At 42.0% G+C, this 6,000-nt stretch overlaps 1 long non-coding RNA gene across 1 annotated transcript in view; it reads left to right on the forward strand.

Moving 5' to 3' along the window:
- Nucleotides 1-5,760, forward strand: part of LOC124774934 — a 40,254-nt gene extending 34,494 nt beyond the window's left edge. The window contains exon 3 of the long non-coding RNA XR_007015576.1: nucleotides 5,407-5,760. This is a non-coding gene — a long non-coding RNA (uncharacterized LOC124774934). The remainder of the gene's footprint in view (nucleotides 1-5,406) is intronic.
- The last annotated feature ends 240 nt before the right edge of the window (nucleotides 5,761-6,000 follow it).

Here is a 6,000-nt window from a genome sequence, read left to right on the forward strand (position 1 = left end):
GTGTACCGTCGAGGAAGGAAAAATGAAATCTCAAATGTAGATACAGTTAACATTCCTATCATAAAATACCTCCGTTGTGTGTCGCATGAAGTAAAGCGGCGGCGGTGGTGGTGGTGGTGGTGGTGGTGGTGGCGACGAGCTCTCCTATGTACTGGGATCTCCAATATCTTAGAATTTCTTTCCAATCCTTCAAGCTCCCTTATTGACCGCCTGTTCTCACATATTTCGTCAATGATCACTTGTAAATATCAACCCTCCGAAACATTGGGAATCGTTAAAATTCCCTGACTGACATATCCCGAAAGATAAAGTACAACAGTAGATACTGCTGTCGACAGTCTTCTTTTTCCGACTGTTGTCGACAGTCTCCTTCTGTTGGTGCTTCTACGGAGCGAAGACAGTTTAGTTCAAGGGAATGCGAGTAGCGGAGAAGCAATGATGGCCTACGCGTGTAGTGGGGTTGTGTGAGGGGGTGGGGGGGTGTTTACGTGTTTCTCGCTACTGGCAACCCACGGATGCGCTCGCGTCGTACCGATCGCTGGCAATGGTATAAATAACACACGAAAGCACCAAGCACTCGCGAAATCTGATTAGAGACGTTCATGTTTAAATACACTCCTTACATTATTTCTCATTTAACTCTAACAACAGAACAAGATTTCGCGACGCTTCGAACGAGCTAGCACAGATACATCGCCTAGCTTGGGAGCAATCGAAAACAGAGTACAGTCAACACGAAAGGTTTAGATTTATTTAGTCATCTGTAATGGTACCTACTACACAGCCGAGCGTTCAGGTATCTCTTCATGTAAAAGTGTGATATATATATATATATATATATATATATATATATATATATATATATATATATATATACCTCCATTGTCACCCATTCCAAGAGAATGCAGTATAGTTGAGCAATTGAAATTTATTGCGAACGAATCTCCCTTAAATCTCTTAAAATCGTCGGATGTTGGTCATCTCCCCTAAAACAAAGATCGTATGTTGATCGTCTTGGTGGTGATGGGATATAGTAATTAATGTTGCTATTATGACTATGACATAGCTGACAATTGACTTCCACGGCGTCAGTACTGAAACTGGTGTGAAAATCTGTAACGCGTGTTTGTGTAGTACAGCTTCTTCCTTTAAAACGCAGCAGGTAATAAATTCTGTTAGAAAAACCAACACAAGAAGTTATAAATATACGATAAACGACAGAAAACATAACTGAGAACTGCCGTCATGGTTGCAATACCTACGATTACTCTTAATCTGGGAACTCACAGTTGCATTATGTTCTTCTCAGTTATAAGTGGACAGCCGATCAGCAAGAACCATTTTTTTTTTGTTCTTAAATACAATAACAATAATAAGAATTCACGGTCGAAGAATACTCAAACGTCATCTCTCCGGGTTAAACTGGATGGGCGAGTGAACAGATAAAGTTAGAAAACAAAACTGTTAGTCGATGTTAGACATACAAATACATTGCGACGAAAAAAACTATTGTAACAATATGATCATAGTCATTAAATTTCATTTGTCAACGCATGTCGAACTCGGTAACTGACGCTCTCCTATTGCTGAGTCTTACTAGGTTTTGAGGTTGCAAATGCATCGTCAGTTGAGGCTCGTTCGAAGACATCTCATTCTGCCTCTGGTCATAATTAGGAGCTGATCTCGCATATGTGAGGTATTGTGTGGGGAGTTTGGAATGCTGTCAACACGTAGAGACGATGGTTGGCTCTCAGTCGTTTACTTGGCTAGTACAATTATGTTAATGCTCTTCCATAGATCACAGTAATGGAGCTCCCGTGGCCTCGCAACCTGGCAGACTGGTTTGAACATCGGCCCACCCCTCTGCGCTCCCATCAGTTAGCCCAGACGAACGGTCCCTCGCCAAGGTCTTACAGGAAAGTGGCCGGGTCCCAGTAATGCATTAACCCGTACTCACTCTTTCACCACACGAGTCCTGCAGTGCAGTCATAAACATGTTATGTTATTTGAGATTGAGAGGCAAGTGCAAACAAAGTTTAAAATATGTTCAAAAGACTTTAGTTTTGTGCCTCGTTTTGTGCCTAAATTGCTCCTAAAGTCTTTAAACCTAAAGATAAAAACTGACTGAACACGGTGCATACTAGTAAAAATACCCCTAACCTAGGACAATTAGTTTCCTTTTATTTTTTGTCTTTATTAACACTTTCCTAGTTCTTTTCAGTGCTTCGCAGTTTATTTATGCATCCTCCTCTGAAAGGCTCTTTTATGGCCTTGTAAATGTTTGTGCTCCATATAGTACTGTAAAAACACAGCATTTAAATACGTGTTGTACTAAAGAACTGGAACACGTAGTTCTTATTTTCACAATTATAACGGTTTAACGACAGACGTCGGTATGTGTCGAGAACGGCATATGTCATAATTATTAGCCCTTTGCATGAGAAGGCTGTGTTTATAGGCGCGACAAGGCTGTGCCCATGTCGATAGTGCGCTAATTTGTCACGTTTGTCAGCTTGGCAGCTCCCGATATACGTCTCTCCACTGTCTGCAAGTCGCGGGAACTGCAAGTCACATAACACCACAATACCGAAAACGGCGCACTGCATTTACACTTACCCCTTCCATCCCTATTGTGCGTGGGTCTGTTGGTAAAGTGTATTTATTTGTAAAACCCACTACTGCAATTTCGACTGTATGGCTGTTATCAAGTGGATATTATGTTCTAATTACGGTCTTCTGGTGTGTATTGCACTCTTTGAATTCCACTGTAAATGTGTTGCTCGTACTCTAATTTTTGCTCTCATTCTTAGTGTGGGGTGAAAATCCATATTTATTTTTGTTGCACCCGGAACAGAAGCTGGTTTCATCGGAGAGTATTATGTGAACTCGTGTCTGTTGCCGCTTCAGAATCCGTGTGCGAACTGCTCGATTTCAATGCATTGTAAGTATATTGCTCGTTTTCTACGTTATGTTTGTCGCCGTCCGTTTTCCGTACTCCAGCATTTAATGGGGCCCACTGAAATTTTCATAGAATTCTGCTAAAATGTACTGTTTGTAGTACTTGTTAATAACGTGTGAAAATTCGCGTAACTGCTGTCACAGTTTTAGCATTTGCAATGAAGAATGCGGTCACAGAGATTACATTGTATACTCACGTACATCCCTACTCTGAAAGCCATTGTGAAATGCATGGCACTCACCAGTCAGTGGCAAGAAGCAATACCATTCAAAGTAGAATTACGAATTCACTCCGTGACAACGTGTAATAAAGTTGAATACCAGTACCGTCAGAACCTGGTAACATGGAGTCCTTCATTAAATGAGAGAAACTGCAGGAAACAGATGCAAACAAAAGTAGAAAACAGCAGTATATTTAACATGAATTTTTAAATCTAACAGTTCACACATAGAGTCTAAACAGTAACAAATACACAAGTCCACAGAACATCAAATGGCAAACCAACTTCAGTTTTGTACAAAACAAAACCAAATATGGAATCCTTTACCCTACACGGTATTACGGATGCGAGCGGCTCTCTGAATACGAGCAACATATTTACCATGCAATTCAGGGTGCAATACACACGAGAAGTCGTAATTAGAAGCACAATGCGGTGAAGCCAGCTTTTAACTACAAAATGAAAACAAACACGGACGACTAAAAATCAGCCAATAAGAAAGCGAGTTGGACTCTTAAACCTGCAGCACACCCAGTGGCCTGGTAGCGAGCCAAGGTCGTATTACCAGAAGTTCCCATCACTCCGTTTACGTGTGGCTCCCAAAGCGGGATTTCGTAGACTGATTTCCCAATTAAGCTTCTGCGTGGTCTTGTAAACACTTAAAAATCGGTTCTTGAAACCCGCTTGTGGTTGCCGGTTTTCCAATTCAGGAATCGATTTTCACCCCCATGTAAACGCAACCGGTTTTGAAACGCCCTTTGGCTGTCAGGTTTTGTTTGTTTGTAAAACATTTCCAATTATATGGACAGAGTGACTCTTTGTACTGTGAAGGATCAGTAGAAATATTAGACTGAAGCTCTTTACACCTCATCTAACTGAAGAGAAACAGCGATTGTGCTCACTAAATCATAAACTGTAGGCCTATCAGTTGTTTTCCAGGAGCCATATTTAACTGGGCTAGCAAATCCGCTTCAGACCTTAACATGTAAACACGACGGCGAAAAGCGGTTTCCAAAATTCTGTTTTCGCCTTCCGGAAGATGACACATGTAAACGTAGCGTGTGTTTCATCTGTGTTGCTAATCGTGTTGAGAGTATAACGTGAAGTCTCGCGCTGTGCAACTGCCAAGCATAGATATTCCTTCACAAGACATTCCACACTACTTCGTAGGCACATATTGCTATGCCTCCTCGGTCGATTCGTGTTTTTGCAGATATAAGAGTTCGACGCAATCCTCTAAGGCTTACGCGGTACTTAAGAGGATGAAAGATCATCGGACTGGAAACTTTAATTTTAAATCATGCAGAAATTTCGCAATTATTCTGACGTTAGATTTTCCCTCCTTTATTTGGGTTACTTAAACGGTCTACCATAATGGAAATGCATTCTTAAAATCCAACAGTTTTTACCAGATCGTACCAGCTGTGGTCAGTGGATTTTTAAAATTTATGAGCATAACGCCATTAGATTCAGTTGTAACGATCACCATCCGCAACAGATCCACGGCCATTGACATTGTAGGCGATTAAAACATAAACATCTTCACCACTTTCATTTTCTGCGACTTAGTGAATTAGTGACTATTTTCGTTGAAAATACGAACGATTCTCTTTAGTCGTCGCTGGCCCCGTTCTGGCAGGATCTTTTTCCGGCCGCAGCGACGTCGGAGATTTGATGTTTTACCGGATTGCTCATATTCACGTTACACTCGTGAAATGGTTGTACGGGAAAATCTCCACTTCATCGCTACTTCGGAGATGCTGTGTGTCCCATCGCTCGTGCGCAGACTATAACACCACGTTCAAACTCGCTTAAATCTCGACAATCTGTCATTGTAGCAGCAGTGACCGATCTAACTACTGCGCCAGACACTTACCGTATATAGGCGCTGCCGACCGCAGCGCATTATTCTGCCTGTTTACATATCTCTTGTATTTGAATATGTACGTCTATACCAGTTTCTTTGGCGCTTCAGTGTACTTTGTCTGCAGCTGCTTTTGTTAGAAAGCACCACTTCTTCGTGCGATCCTTTTTACCACTTCTTGCATTTCCCGACATCTGGTCTACTTCCCAGACGGCAAAATTCGTCCACCTCGTGAAAATTCCGTGGTCTAAAGTTCAGCATCCAGCCATTCGGCGTGACTGCCTGCTCCGCACACTTCTACCTGTTCAACCGCCTAGTCATCAGCAGTTGTGTGTTAACACGTTGTCCCCTTTCTTTTTCCAGGTATCAGAACCGCCGGAAGGCGCTGAGCGCTGACGGACCTCCCTCGCCGTCTCGTGACGTCAGGAACATCTCGTTTTCTGGGGTCGCAGCGCGCAGTCAGCGGTCGCGGCACGGGCAGTGGAGAATGCGTGGACGCCACGCGGCGATTCAGCCGCTTACATTTCGTGGTGCTGAATGGTGACTACTGGAGAGAGATCGGAAGTGTAAATTCAAACAGCATTTGCTGTCCAGACAGCTGTAACGCTGCATCTGCGGTGGTTACTTGTTGGAGCGTCTTTTCATACCATGTTTATGGACGTAATCATTGTGTGCATGTAAATTTTCTGTGATGAATAAATAGAACGAAACAGTCAATTATGGGTTCATTTAACCTCTAAACCGTTCCGTCGACTAGTTAATGTACTTTGATATTGAAATATGCAGTACGTCACTCTGACAACTTTGCATATCACCATATGTAATACTGATATTACTCCATTAAAATATATCAAATGCCTAATATCACACACACACCCCTACCTTCTGGTACAAATCTAACAAATTCAAAAAAAATATTAGCTGTACAGAAATTTATTAAACAGTTAATACATTAGA

This window comes from Schistocerca piceifrons, chromosome 2, assembly GCF_021461385.2.
Source record: "Schistocerca piceifrons isolate TAMUIC-IGC-003096 chromosome 2, iqSchPice1.1, whole genome shotgun sequence".
NCBI lineage: Eukaryota > Metazoa > Arthropoda > Insecta > Orthoptera > Acrididae > Schistocerca > Schistocerca piceifrons.